The sequence below is a fragment of the Drosophila hydei genome, unplaced genomic scaffold (assembly GCF_003285905.1).
Source record: "Drosophila hydei strain 15085-1641.00,03,60 unplaced genomic scaffold, DhydRS2 tig00000060-arrow-pilon, whole genome shotgun sequence".
Classification (NCBI taxonomy): domain Eukaryota; kingdom Metazoa; phylum Arthropoda; class Insecta; order Diptera; family Drosophilidae; genus Drosophila; species Drosophila hydei.
In genome coordinates, this window is record NW_022045656.1 from 4,066,101 (window position 1) to 4,082,159 (window position 16,059).

Genomic DNA, 16,059 nt, shown 5'->3' on the forward strand with positions numbered 1-16,059 from the left:
AAACCGTTTCGCTGCACACACAAGTTTGAGTCGTATGCGCTGGGTTGGCTTTATAGACAGTCGATTTTTGAACGTTGAAGCAGTTGGAAGTGGGGCGCGTGCGAAGCCTAACGTTAAATTTCATAAATTTCTTCGACAATTCTCGCACACAGGTGCAAGCGTTCTGTGTGTACGTGTGTCTGCGTGCGTGTGTATGTGTGCCAGGGCGCGTGAAAAATCCCACTAAAATCGGCAAAGCTAAGCAAAGCAAACACAGTCAACTGCTGAGTGAAAATTATATATAATAAGCATAAAATAAATTATTGGGGTGAATATTTACAAGTTGTATAAATTTTAAAATAAATAAAAATTTTAAAAAATTACAACATAGTGCAGTGAGTGTGATTTTTTTTTACCGTAAAGCCGCAGAGGCGTTTGTTTGCTGTTGCTTTTGTAAGCGGCGCAGCCAACGTTTTGACAGCCAAATCAAAGTAACAGCAGAGACAGAGGCGGGAGCAGAGGCTCATCAGTAGCGAGGAACGCTGGTAAGTCAGTCGAATTGAACGTCAAGTGTCGCTGCCACGCGACCAGGAGCTAAGCAACAACAAAAACTTAACGAACTGACGGACAGACATGTCGGAGCGCAACGAAATGGTTGGCATAGAACCTCGGCGGCAGGTGCCGCTGTCTGTTGTCTGTTTGTTGTTGCTGCCTGGCGCTGCACAACAAAACATTTCTTTTGTCATTGTTGTTGTTATTGTTGTTGCGTGTGTGTTCCGCGTGGCTCCGTTAACTTGAGCTGACATTTACAACACTCCACCCCCCCTCAAGCATTCTCCTGTCCTTCTACACCACCCTTTGCGTGCTTAGCTAGGCGCATTGTTGTTGCTGCTGTCTGCTTTGCTTGTTCTTGTCTTTGCGTGCGGCTTCTTCGTCTTCTTCTTCTTGTTCATTGCTTTTATTTTGGCGTGCATTGACATTGTTTTTGCCAGTTTTGTTTTTGGCACTGGTTCGCCTCGCTTCGTTTCGCTGTGCTTTGTTTTGCTTTGTTTTTGTTTGCAAATTATTTTTATTGGCCACTTCCTTGACTTTGTTTCTGCGCGCTGGCAAATAAGAAAAATCAATATATTCTTATTTGATTTTCATGCCCAAGCGAAACCAGCTGCTGCCTTTTCTTTTGTTTTGTTTTGTTTGGTACTGGCCCGTTGCCACCCTTTTGCAATGCAACCCTGTGTCTGCCTGTTCCACTGGCGCGCTTTCCCGCCTCTGCCACTGCCGCTGCCTCTGTCTGGTTGCGTTTAGCCGGTTTGTTTGGGTTCGTGTTTTATACAATTTTCTATTGGCCTAGAATCGAGCCAAAATTTTATTAATTATCATTGGGGCAATTCATGAGAGACAAGCCGACGAACCGTTAGCTGACACACTTTTGGCCAGGAGAGCGGCGGCAAATATACAACCAGCACATATGTAGATGAAATGCCAGATAAAGACTCTTGTCTCTTAGAATACGCTAATTAGACTAAATTTTTATGCTAATCTGCATAATTCAATTCGATGTAGAAACTAAATTTTGATTGTTTCCAAACATAAAACCCTTTAATTTAGTTTTTATGGGTTGTTAACGTTATCTGAAAATCTGAACTGCGTTTGTCTTCCTCTTTTTATTTGCTTTTTAAATTAGTCGAAAGGTGTTCCAAATTCAATGTTTGCTAATTCTAGTTTTTTATAATTATTTGCAATCTATTTTAGACTTTTTTAACATATTTATGATTTTTTAGCACCTCCTTCTTGGAGCTTGAAAGAGTGTTGGTTTATGAATATGCGAAAAGTTGGCTTGTTGAGTGTTTCTGTGTCAATTTTCTCAGAGATGTACTTTGAAGCGGTAATTCCCTTTGAGATACATCATTTACTTGTATGTAGAAGTTGAAGAAGAAGAGGAATACATGTGTTTTTTTTTTTTTTAATTTAAGCGGAATACATTAGCTTTTAGCTCTGTAATTGTGAAATTCTCGCTGAAATTCTCGCTGAAATTCTTCTCTGAAATTCTTTCCTTCTTTTGCTTTCATAAAATTTGCAACATTTCTAGCTTTCATTTTTTGTTTTTATTTTTACTTCAACTACTCTGTTCATGTTTCTTTTTCCTTGAGTTTTCTTCACACTCCTTTCTAACTCTTTTTTGTAAATTTTTATAATTATAAATAAATTCTGCTCCTAACTTTCGTATGTGCTTAAAATTTTCTTTTTAATATATGAAAATCTGATAAAATTATTATTAATAGCAACTTGTAAAGTAACATTTAGTAAAACGTGCTAATAAATCTAATCGCTTGAAAACATTTGCTTGTACTTAAAATAAGTGCTCTATGAATACAATTCCCTATATATAGATAAAGTTTTTATTTGCTCCCCTTAAGTATTATATTTTTGCATTTTTATTGGTAATGTTTGCATTTTATTCTGTTCTTGATGGCATTGTTTCCCCTCTGTGATAATTTAAAATGTGGTTAAAAAGTTCTGCGTCAATTTCTTGACTTTCCTCTCGCATTTTTGTTGTTTTTTGCATTCGTAGGATTTTATTTCTTTATATATGTATATATGTACACATATTTCCTTTCGACTTGTCGCAAATTCTCAAATTTCGTTGATGAAACCTTTCGTGGCCAATTCACATTTTGGCTACGAGTAAGAGCTAATGTGTTTGTCCGTCTGCCCGTCAGTCCGTGTGGCCCTCTGCTACACACATACATCATTATTTACTCTTTCATTCATAATTATTTATTTAATAAAATGCCACATTCATTTACGTTGAAAACGGGTTTCATTCCCTCAGCTCTCTAGTCGGGATACCTTTTATTTCTGTTGCTTGTGGACTGCATCATTAAGAAGCAGCAGAGGTAATTAAATTTAATTATAAATGTTGGCCGAAAAAGCTGCCAGTCTCTGTGCCCGGGTCTGTGTACAAGTTAAAGCTGTTGCCATTTATGTTAATTTCAATAAATTAATCACAATGATATTACAGCTCTTACATCATGGCTTGATCACTCTCTTGATTTATGAGATGACCAGGTGTGAGATAACACAACGCAAAAACACGAAAAAACAAGTCGAAAAATAGTTTAATTGAATGCTAATCTACAAAACATTTCGCACGTTCAACACGTTCTTTATGAAATAGAGAGCAACTGCATTTTATCGACTGAACACCTGAATAAAAGAATATAAATTACAATATATATATATATAGAAGTCCATTTTGTCTCGAGTTTCAGCTTCTTCTTTCTTGCACACGTTTCGCGAGACGATCGAGAGGAATTTGCATAGATAGCTACGACGCTTTGTAGATCTCTTTTAGCTTGCTGCTGTAATCTAATGTCGTCCCAAAAGACTGAAGGCACGTATGTGTTGTGTTTTGTGTGTGTTTGACTATAACTGTATTTGCCACTGGATAACTGTAGCACTTCGAATGGCAGCTGAAAGCGGAAACTGCAGTTGGATCAGGGAAGCTGCAAGCCGTGAGGGGAGCTTCAGCTCAGTTCAGCTCACGTAGTGTCCGATTGCCAACCAAGTTTGTTTATGCAAGACTTAACCTCAACTCGTGTCTCTAGTTGCGAAAGAACTTTGTGTAACTTAAGAAGAGTGTCTCTCTAACTTGGCACAGTTGCCAACATAAGTATGTGAACACGCGTTCATGCTTGTCCAGCTGGTGTAAAGTGAATTTATGCATATAGAAAGGTAAATGATTATTCTTGACTCGATATGTTATCGATAACAATATTCTCAAATAAAACATTTTTTTAGGTATTTGTTTCCTCATCAATTTAATTATTAAAGACTTAAGTTTTATTTTTGCAAGTGCTTGATACATTTTAGAGTATATAACACTTATCGACTTTTAATAAGTATTCGATTAATTTATTACTATTTTAAACTTAATCTGTGAATAGTGCTTTAATGCTTTTGGGCGTTTAACTATGCGTGTTTCTCACATATCTAAGTGTATAACGGACTCAATATGTTATCGATAACAATTACTTAAATAAATACTTTATTATAATACTTAACGTTAATTTTTTTTATGTTTTAGTTTACATTTCGCACGCGCTTCGTATATTGTGGAGTTTATAACGCTTGTTGAATTATAGTCAGTAATCGATTTAATCGATAACTATAGAAATTCAGTTCTTTGAATAGTTTTTAATAGTTCTGAATTGCACAATTGTTATCGATTTAATGTTTATACATCAAAACTTGTTAGTTTATAGATTAAGCCATGATTAAATCTATTTTTAAATTTATTTTAAAGACTTTCCATAATTTACTGTCGAGTGATTGTAGTACAAAGTTTCTAAACAAATTTAATGACAAACTCATAATTTCTTAAGCAAATGTTGAACTTTCTCATGGATCTCCAAAGAAGCTAGGAGTTATCTTAATTGTGGTGCATCTTTATTAAGCTGCCAACAGATTTTAAAGACCTTAAATGATGGCTATTAATACTTAAATAGCCAGCTCTTGTGGCCATAAATTGTTACTCTGTGTGTCTGCATTTTAATTATAACTTGGCCACGATTTCGGCATGAGAGGCAAAAATGCGTTAGAGAAGAGTTGAGAGAAGCAGCGGCTAGCCAATGATGAACCGGCCGAAGCAGCTGAGAATGCAGCCAAACGTAGCCGAGTTGAAGTTCGCAGCTAATTGCCCAAAGCATGAAAGGGAATAATCGGGGGGATGCGGTCGAGAAGTGGATGTTGTGAATTTGAGGCTGTGCAGCAGAAGGGTCTGCAAACTGCAATGACAAGACAAATGTTACTACAACCTGCAGCTACAAGTGAACAACTGCAACAACTGCGACAACAACTACAGCAACAACAATTGCTGCTGATGTTGTTCTTGGCAGGCATAAAAATTCGTAGCCAAACCAATTCGAAACCAATTTCCTGGCCTTAGAGTCCACTGCAGCGGGTGGGCAGGCAGACGGACAGGCGGGCATTTGCATAACTAGGAGGAAGATAGGCCTCCATTTTAAGTGTCTATATGGTATATACCTTTATATATATATATATATATATATATTATATATATATATATATATATATATATATATACATATATATATATATATATATATATGTGTAAACGTTTAAGCTACATGTGTTTGTTGGAGCTGCTGCTTAGCTGGCTTAGAAGTCGAAGTGAAGACGAGTTCATTGAATTCTTTGCTGCTTTATTCGCCAAACTCGTAAATTTTCAACCAAATACACATAAAATTCAAACCAAACTGGTTCCTGCAGCACAGCCACAAACAACAATAACAACAACAACAACAAGAGCATTAACAGCGATTTATACCAGACCAAAGCCATATAGTCTTTGGGTCTCTTTTTAAAGGTTTTTGTTTTTGGTTTTTTTCGGGGCCTGCATCTTTTGGAATGCGGCAGTCATCTTCAGTCGCAGCTCTGCAACTGCAAATGCAACTGAAGCCTCATCTTTTGCTTTACATACCCTGTAGTAAACAGCAAAATGGCATGACCACTTCAGTAGGTAAATATGTATTTTCATGTGAATCCATCTAGATGTATACATTTCGTTATCTTCATTACTATACATCAAATTTATTAAATGAATTAATCGATCATTTCTTTCGATTAAGTAAATATCGTTAATTATCGAATCTTGCCTTAAAATGTAATTGACTTATCTTTAGAATGCTATGAGAAACTACTGCTAATACTAATATAGATATATTTGATCGATTACTTAAAAATCTATACATGTCGAAGATAACCTCAACTCTAATTTTTTTACTTTATTTATTAACAATTACGTTCCATAAGTTATAATTGATAATAATAATAAATAAAATTATTAATATAGAAAGATATAGTTGCCATATATATCAGCTGTTGTAAGGCATATGATCAAGTCTTAGTAGTAGTCATATTTTTACAGGGTATCCGCTAGTAGTTGACTCGTCTGGCTTTGCCTTCACGAGTACTTAACGAAAATGTCGGCCAAGTCATCCTTATATCATTTGCTCTTTTAGCATTGCATTTCACTTTGCTCTCGGTCGGATTCGTTGCGGCTACTTCGATTGAGTAGCTGTCCGCATTTGTATCTGCATTTGTTGCCGGACAACTGTCTGCCTGTATGTCTGTGTGTGTGTATATCTGTGTGTTTCTGTGAAGCTGATTTGGTGCTTCTGCATCTCTGTGCGAGTGCAGCTTTTGTGGTGAAAGCGCAACGCATTCGGCTTTTGGCCTGCCCATAAACCCGGCGCGACTCGATTCGAACGACCCACATCCACATCCAGTTTTTGGGTGTCGAAGAACCAGCTGCACCTTATCAGAGATCGTATCAATGTCAAGTGTCGGCTCACACACACACAAAGACTGGGACACACATACAAACGCGCAAACAAAAGTGTCCAGAATTGAGAGCCGAAAACTAAGTAGCTCAAATATTTGGACAATTTCGTACACTAATTGGACCCATCAGCATGAGACTTGATGGCTAAGATCTGAGACCTGCGCCTAATCGCTGTTGGGCACAAAACAAATATGGAAATCTAACAAACACGCAGCCAGCACACACAGGCAGCCGCTTAGACATTAAGACGAGACGAGGCTCAGACGTGAGGCAGGCCCAAACAATGCCAAAAAAAATTAAATGAAACGAAAGATACACATCTGTATCCGTAGCTCAGACTGTGTATCTGCGGCTGTGGCTGTGGCTGTGGCTACTGGACCAAACTGAACAAAAGACAGCTCAATTGTAGCTAGGGATCAGCATTGCGCTGGCTACCTGTCAAATAAAAGATATATGTATACACTGTAGAAAAGAGCTTATGAACTATGCCAAAAATCTATTGAAATATTTATATAAATATATTTAACCATATTATTTAACTGTAATTATTCTTAAAGAAACCTTTATTTTCAATATAATTTTGATTTCATTTTAATTTGATTAAGACTCCAAAGTATTTTTTGCTGTGCATACGCCATGCATTATATGGATTGTTTGCCCCGACTCGCCATCAATCATAAATTTGAAGATCTGAGCCTAATAGGAATTGTGAGTTAGCAGCGGAAATGAAGTTGAGCTTTGGCCGCTTAACGTTAACTGTAATTACGCACGCAGTAATACGGATAGAAAGACAGCTGTATCTACAATAGATACTCAGCTATATTTACAGATATATTTGTATCTCGTGACGCACAAACTAGTTGTATGCAGCCGCAGCGGCAGCAAATGGCCACAAATAGCCGCATAATGACCTTGTTACTCAACTGTCAACTGTCAACACACGCAGCAATAACAACAACAACAAGAACAACAATCAATACCTAGCCACAATTTATAGTTGTCGTATCTTTGGCCATAAATTGGAGCGCCTGGCACATGTCACGCAGTCAAAAGGCAGCCCAAAGACAGCCCACAAGAATGTTGACCAAATGGGGCAAAAGCCATCGCCCTATAAAGCAAGGATCAAGAAATAAAAAGTAAAAAACAATATAAGAACCATTTATTGTTGTTTGTGTCAGCAAATCTATATGCAGCTATCTCGAAATGGAGTTGTTTAAGTTTTGCATACGAAAAAGACGAGGATAGGATAGTTACTTCAGGTTTCCGTTTACCAAAACATCTACAGACTGAGAAATTGCTTAGTAATGTTTTATTCATCATTCAGTTAAGTCACCTTTTGCAAAAACTATGTACATAATATTCACTTATAGAAAACACAAAACGTTTTATGGATATTAATGTCTTCAAAGATTGAATTTATTTTAAAAAGTTCTGCATCACTTTACGCTTTAACGCAAGAATGTATTACTTAATATATAAAAAAAAATTTAATTCATATTCTACCTTTAACATTAGCACTTATAGAATAGACCTCTTTTTTATATTAATACCATACAGCAACGACTTTTCTTATGTAGGTAAGCTCGAATCATTGTCTAACTTCATTTACTTCATGTTGCTTCCCAGCAGTTTTCCATGATTAAATTTAATAAGCCATTTTGAAGTAATTTCTACATTTTGGAGTTGGGTTAATTTGACAGTCACTAATGTGACTAACTGAACCATTTCCGCAACTTAACACAGTTGTCACTTGGTTTCACTCATTTAATTCATTATTCACCTCAATGTCATGGTAACTTTAATGATTATTTCGCACCTTCACAGCTTTTTAACTCTTCGGCCGTCACTTGAGCAAACCAAAAACTCATTTTATAAGCTGTCACTGAATGTTAGTCATTTTATTTATTACCAGCCCATCCAGCAGGAGCACCTCTTCGCCAAGTACCCAATGCTTACACCAGCCCTCGCACTCTCACTCTCTAATGTGATTTGCTCAAAAAGCAAGTCACTTTATTACTTAGCCATTAATTTGATGAGTTTTGTTTGCTTCTACTAGCCTCCATGGTCACTTTAATGACAACTTCTAGTCTCACACTCTTAATTTTCTATAGTGAAGGCGAATTTGTTAATGTGATTAATTGCAGCTAGCGTCACATCTTATCTCGCTTCTCACTTTATTTTACTCACGTTCAAAGTCCACGTGTCGTCCTCTACTGTCAAATTAATGCGCCTTCAAGCGGTGCATTCCGTGGCTATGTTTACGAGTACCTCGCAATCCCACTTGTTGCAGACGCTGCGCTGCTGCCACATGTGGCAGCCCCTTCGTTTCGTGATGTGCCTTGGGTCAGTTTTGAGTACTTGGTGGTTGGCGGAGAGTTTCGAGTGCTGCATAAAAACTCTTATCGCGCTGAATATTTTGTTGTATTGTTTACGCGGCGGGGGCCATAAAATATGACCAACAACAGCAACAACAACTCGGCAAACACAAATAGTTGGCGCGATATCTGACGGATACACACAGGCGGCGACTTCCTCGTTGTTGCTAGCTTGCTTATTGTTTTATTTCATGTTCTTCCTTTCTTTATTTATTTATTTTTTTTTTTTGAGTTGAGTTTAAGCATACAATGGCCGGCAGCCAGAATAAGAAGAATCTTAACATGTAATGAATTACGCGAGAAGGAGCTTGCCCCGAAAAACATAAGTATATATTATATATGCATGTACTCCATGGAGAGTGGATATCTGAAATACACAATAAGAAAAAGTGGGCTAATCATTAGAGAAAAAGAAACAGATAGAGTCAGAGATATTCAAACAAAGATACAGTTATAGATGCAATAATATAGTTATAGATTGAAATGAAGAGATATAGACACAATAAAAATATATGAATATATATATTTTGATTAACTTCATGTATATTGATACATAGATATTTGCATGATCCTTACACATGTTTAGCTATATAAATATTAAGATACTTTTGTACAATAGATATGAAACCATAGATACATAGATACATTCTTGCATAGATACACAGATTATTTAGAGTTACAGGTAGACAGAGATAACGTACGAAATGTAGTGGGAGATAAACATAAGTAGAGAATGTGAATGAGTCATCTTCAACTCAATTTCAATGAATTACCACAGTGAGTGGCTTCAAAAATTATTATTATTTTTTTAATTTTATTGTTGTAAATATTTATTTAGAATTCTTAAATTATTTCATAGCAGGCTTAAGCACTTCATTCACACTACAAACATTCTTGCAGTGCACGAAAGCATAAAAGAGCTCTCAAAAAGTTTTGTTGTATTGTATGCGAATTAGTTGTTGTTATCAGGATGAGCATAGAGGAAGCTGTGTTAGTTGGGAGTATAAAACATAATTCTAAGGCAAGTTTTGACAAAAGGTCGACGTGCTTGTTCTCGTCGTTGTTGTGGGTTGCTAGTTGTTATTTGCTAAGTCGACAGCATTGTGCGATAGTCGAGCAAAGTTTCTCTTGTTGTAGATGTAATAGTTGCGCATTTCGCAAAAAATATTTAAGTTTTTGCTTTTAAATAGTTTTTCTCATAAAAAGCAATTGGTTTGTATGAAAAAATATTTATAATAGATGCATAAAGATGAACGTTTCTAATGACGCAAACTAACCTTCAGTCACAAATCAAGTTGGTCGGGCAAAGAGACAGCTGGCAACAACAACAACAACAACAAAAGCGTCAACAACAATCAAGCAGATGATTTAATAAGGCAAGAGGCCAGTCAAGCAAACCTGTTGCAATGTTTTTGGCGCTCACTGTATGCGCCCGCTTGACTAGTTTTTAGTCTCGTATATATATATATTATATTCATAATGTCCATGCATATACCCAACTCTATGACTCTGAACATGGCTCTATGGCTGTATATCTATGCTTGTAGCTGTCTTTTTTCTGTTGTGGCATTAGCAATGAATGGTTATTAAACCGTAACCGCAGCAGCACCAACAACTTGGCCAGGAAAATGCCAATGCGAATATGGCTATAGCCAACTGTGTGTCGTGTGGTGTGTGCTTTTTCTTCTTTTTTACCATTTGACCAGTGACATTTTGATGAGCTGATAAAAAAAATGCGAGTTACAAACAAAATAAGCTCGAGATGAGAAGATGATGGGAATTATTATTATTATTATAATGATGGAATATAGTTAAAAGCTACCAAGCTGATATTTTTTTAATGACAGTGAATACGATGGCCTTCGGCAAAGACAATTCAAAAAGCTGTAGCTGAATGGGATTTGCAATCGAAATGGTATTCAGTATGAAATAAGATTAAGATTAATCTGAAATGTGAATGTCAGACAAATGCGTGAATTTAAAAGCCGGATATAAACCTTAGATTGAATTCCTTATTTTATTATACAAAAGTTTGGATAAAAATTGAAATAAAATAAAGTTAACTAAAATGAGCCTAGCTGAGGCATTTTGCTCAATGCTGTAATATTATTTATTGCATAAAATTATTTGTTATCTGAAGAAAAAACTAAAGCAAATATTATTTGAATCAAAAATAGCTCCAAAAAAATCAAAAAAAGGAGAAGCTTACTTTCAATGTGGTTCACGCTCTGACGCTAAATCTTAAAGTCCACACTCGAGCCACACAATGTAAATGCCAAGTTTGGCGTTCATGATGAATTCATTATACCCTATGCTGTGTGTGTGGGTGGGGGTTGGAGAGGAGACGGGCATTGCAACACTTTAGAAGCAAAGCGTATTGACGTATTGACGCATTTGCGGCCTTCGGGCATTAAACTTTGCCGCTGTGCGCCACGGGCGATGTTTTTTTCTTCAACGATTGTGGCAAATGTTGCATCATCATTAACACATACACACGTACTCAGACATACACACACACACCTCTGTTCAATTGTTCAATTTGTTGCTGCATTCAATAGAAAACGCATCAAATGCAAAGTCATCAACCATTGCTGCTGCTGCTGCTGCTGCAGCTGCTTCTTCTTCTTTCGCTTCGACTCACCTTTTGGCTTTGGCATTTTTCTCATTTACAAATGTTAATGCTTAATACACTGTAACGAGCCCTGTGCAGATGAGGCCACAGGCTTGCCGTTGAGCCAGGGTGCAGGCCATGAGTCAGCTAACCAAAAATGTCAGCGACAAAACGTTAACGTTTGCAGAGAGCTGTTAAAATGGGCTGTAGGCATTATTGTTATTGCATTGGTATACCCTGTAAATTGGGAAAATGATTTATGATCAGCGGAAGCTAGTGAATGCAACAGCCTAAAGCATATTTGCTTTTTGAGTAGTCTCGTTTGTAATGCCCGCTATGTCCAAATTGTACAGGTTATAATCTTGGCAGAGTGTCTTCATTACGAACAGAAAGTGTGAAATAATTTTGCTTTTAATTAGTCACTTTTATTAGGAAACAAGTTATGTGAAGGTAAGTTAATTAAAGTATTTCACATAATTTCATAGCTGCTTACAGGGTAACTGCTGGGTGCGGCACTTCCAAGCACGGCACTCTTACTTGTCATTGTTGTTGTAGCTGTTGATGCCTGCAATTTATCACATGTTGCTGCAACAGTCGGCCGCATAAAAATTTGTAAAATGCATTCAGGTGCCGCCAAATATTTGTGGCATGCCGCGCAGTTGCAGCTAGCCTGTGCATCTGCTGCTGCTGCTGCTGGTGCTGCTGTAGTGTTGGCTTTACTTTCAGTAAGTCATTAACTTGCAGTTAGGTAACCAGGCAACAATCCCTGCAGCTGGGTGCATGGGAGTAGAGATGTTGTCGAGAGATGTTGTCTGCCACAGTCGGTTGATTGAGCCGTAATTAGGCAGCTCGCAATGAGCTGCCGGCTGCTCTTTGGGCCAACAGCTTGGCCAGCTATGTGGGTCGGCGTTGTAAATTAATGCCCCGAAAATGTAACACACAAAAAACCCATTTATATATATATATATGTATATCGGTATGTATGCTAAATAAACGAAAAGCTAGAAAGCAAATCAGAACGCAACGTGCGCAGTCAATTGGCATGGAAATGGGCGGCTGGAAATTCTTGGCACGTTGAAAATTAACCAAAAAAAAGAAGAAAGAAGAAAAAACTGAAGAGAATGACAGCTACAACAACTATTCGAACTGGGCACGGCCCAAAAGGTTGACCAAGAAACGACGTGAAGCGCGTCGTCCGAGTCGCAGGTGAACAACCGTCTGATTGCCTTTTGAAGATTTTTACAGCTATTTATTTACACAAGCCCCATAGTAACTCTTTCTCTCACTTTCCCTCTCTCTTTTTCTCTCTGTGTCTCTGTCGCGTTTATTTGTTATGTGCTTGCTGCTGACACCTGGTTTGTTTTGCAAGCTTCTGTTGACTGAGCGCTCTTATTATATTTGACCATTTGTTTATAAACAAATGCAAAAGAAATGAAGAAATACTAAAATCAACAAGAAAATGTGAAAACAAAAGGAAAAGCAGAAAATCCATTTGCCAAATGAAAATGGCTACATTTTCGACAAAGAAAAATTTGAAGTATTAGAGAAACAAACTAGAAATAACGACTTTGATAAATGTGTTGAAAGAGAAACTAAATTTATCTCTTTATTTTATATTCTTATATATGGAGTAAAAAATAAACTTTTAAAGAATGATTTATTTCAGTTAAATTTCTTTATAAAAATAATATCATTAAGAGCAGTATATATTCATGAATATATACAGACAAATAAGGATTGGAGAAATGTTAATTCATAAATTTATTAATTTTAGATTACCCTAATGAAGTAAGTTTTTAATAAGGTAATAAAAGTTTATATATATAAACTAATATAAACTAAAACTATGCAAAAATCCAGATCTGTTTGTGTTGTGCTAGATTCATATTAAGATATATATCATATTAAGATATACCGTGTAGAATCGAATACAGAAATGATTATAATTAGACTATACTATATGAATATAATATAATATATTACATATAGTAATATTTTTATATATTTTATATATATATATTTTATATATATTATATATCAACATTACTCCGCATTTCTAAAATATTTACAAACAAACTTTGAAAGCCAGAAAACAATCTTTGTAGCTCGTAGAATATGAAAATACATATATTATGTCATATGATATTTTAAGATAACAAATGGTCTTTGAACCGGATTCGCTTATTTATTCCTTTCGCTCTTAGTTTTTGCTTTTCTTTTCTACAAATTCTTAGACAAAGCATTAATCTTGGTCCCTAAGCTTCATTGTATTTCTTGACATTGAAATTCTAAAGCTTTCGTTTTTAAATATTTACGCTTAGCTACTACTCAGATTAGCATGCAGCTAAATATCAATTTTTAATGTATCTATAATTAAACATTATTATTTTTGGTCTGCTTCATTCAAATCTCGCTGTTTTTATCTTAACTTACGTAAAGGCCATTATTCCCGTTTCGTTATGCTGGCCCCAAAGCAAAGCAGCTGAATTCCCCAGCTAAAAAGCCCTAACTTAATATTGAAAAAATATTTTTACGTAAAACATCGTCTTTGCGAGAGGGTCAAACGTGGAGAAATAAAAGAAAAAGTTTTGCTAAAATAATAAAAGAAATAAATATAAGTTTTGACTTGGCAATTTGTTGGCTTATGCAATGCCAATGTCTTCATCAATGAAACTGAATGCTTCGTGTGATTTTTACAAAGTTGCCTTAGTCATCGTCATTATCATCATCATCTGCTGCTGCTGCTGCTGCTGCTACTGCTTCTTCTTCTTGATTATTAGCTGGAGCATCCAAAAGCACTTTCACTAACTGCTTCGCTCTGCCCTCGGGGCGCTCTATCGGGACTTTGGCTTGATTATGATTGTTATTGTAGCTGTTTTTGTTGTTGTATAATATGTTTTGGAAGAAACTTTATATGCATTATGCTGACCACAAACATATTAAATGCCAGTTGATATCATCAATGCACAAAAACAATAAATGTTTACATACGTCTAAATACATATGCGTTCGCCCATAGCGATTACAATGTGTATATGTATATATCCATATATATGTATTTTATTTATTTTTTATTTAAATAGTTTGTTATCTGGCTGCAAAGCGGAAATACCCATTCATTTCTATATATCTATATACGGGTTTGTGTGTGTATTATTATTATTATTATTATTTAGTTCAGTTTGCCTATTCAGAGCTTCAGAGATTGAATTTTGAGCGTATGAAATACAAACCATTCCATAACTAATACAAATTAAAATGCAAATAATGAAAAATTCTACAAAATATTTGTCATGTCACATCAAGTAACAACAAAAACGACATCAACAGCAACATCAACAATATCACTCAAATTTTTTGGCATCGAAAGGGCAAATATTTGTTAACAAAATGTATAAATAATAATGCAAAAGAAGCAGCAAGCGCAACTTGCACAATTTCGTGCCATATGCAATGTATTTAAATAGACTCGTTTGTATTTATAAAATACCCTGTACAAATTTAAAATTTAATTATTGGGTATATTGAGTTATTCAATTAACTTCTAGCGCGCAAATTAACTTTGGCAAGCTATTTGATTCAGTGAAAGATTGATTAAATGAGAGATTGATTGATTGATTGATTGATTGATTGACTAATTGACTGATTGACTGATTGACTGATTGATGATTGATTGATGGATTGACTGATTGACTAATTTATGATTGACTGATTGATTGATTTATTGATTGATTGATCGACTGAATGATTGTCTACGTCTTGTCTATTAGCTTTTCAATCATAATATATGTGTTTATAGTTACTGGCTGATAGATGCAGTGACTGATTGATTGATTGACAGATTGTGGATTGACTTGCAGATAAAGTGTTGTCTATTGATACCAATTACTTCTTATTTCTTGGCATATAATTGACTGATTGATAGTGCGAGTAATATATTGACAGACTGTTCGATTGACGCTAACATACCTTGAGGTCTATTCATATTAGAGTTGTTGTAAGCTGTTTGACTGACTGAATAATAGACTGTTTTTGTATAGATAATAAAGTGATTGATTGATAAAATGTAATAAATTGCCAGTCAGTACAGGGCGTCACCTAGTCAATCAGCCTCACACCCTGTCACATACCTTTTAGTTACAACTGAACGCATTCATTATTAAACATTCATTTGTTGATTATTCATGTATTGAGCTTAAAAACACACATTATTTATATAAATATTTACCTGAATTAATGATGACAGTTGGGCTTGTGGCTATTTAGTTGCTGACTGCTGTTAACACTCGCCAACAAAGTTTAGTCACTCTTAATGCGTGGCTATTAATAAATAAAGGCAGATGTTTTTTATAAATTGATATTCAATTGAGAGCTTTGGCAGTTTCCATGGGTAATATTAGTTAGTTAAGTTCTCAGAAGCATTGAGCCTAAAAATGTTTGCCAAAAAGTCTCAGTTCGCACAAATTTCATTTCAGTTCTTATGAAATGTTCGAAAAAATTCCTCTAGAAATCATCAAGTAAATAGTTTAAAATTTGTGCTAATTTATGCCAGGAATTTGTCCAACTGTTAAGAATGCACTGCAAAGGTTTTTAACTTGGCTTTCTCAGATATGCAATTCATTTGAATAAACTTGTCGGGCTGCCAACTAAAAATACATCCGACTCTCACCAAATGCAGCTGGCGTCTGCAAATGCTTTCTTGTCTGGGCCTTTTTAATAAAAGTATCTAA

General features: G+C 35.7%; 1 protein-coding gene across 3 annotated transcripts in view; it reads left to right on the top strand.

The window, feature by feature from the left end:
- Positions 1-380: 380 nt before the first annotated feature.
- LOC111594729 (putative polypeptide N-acetylgalactosaminyltransferase 9) overlaps positions 381-16,059 on the top strand; it is a 71,779-nt gene continuing 56,100 nt past the window's right edge. For 2 of the 3 annotated variants that reach the window (XM_023308164.2, XM_023308181.2), the window contains exon 1: positions 382-524. The gene's annotated coding sequence lies outside the window, so the exon portion shown is untranslated. Of the gene's footprint in view, positions 525-16,059 lie in introns of all 3 variants that reach the window. The other variant, XM_023308190.2, reaches the window with a different exon arrangement.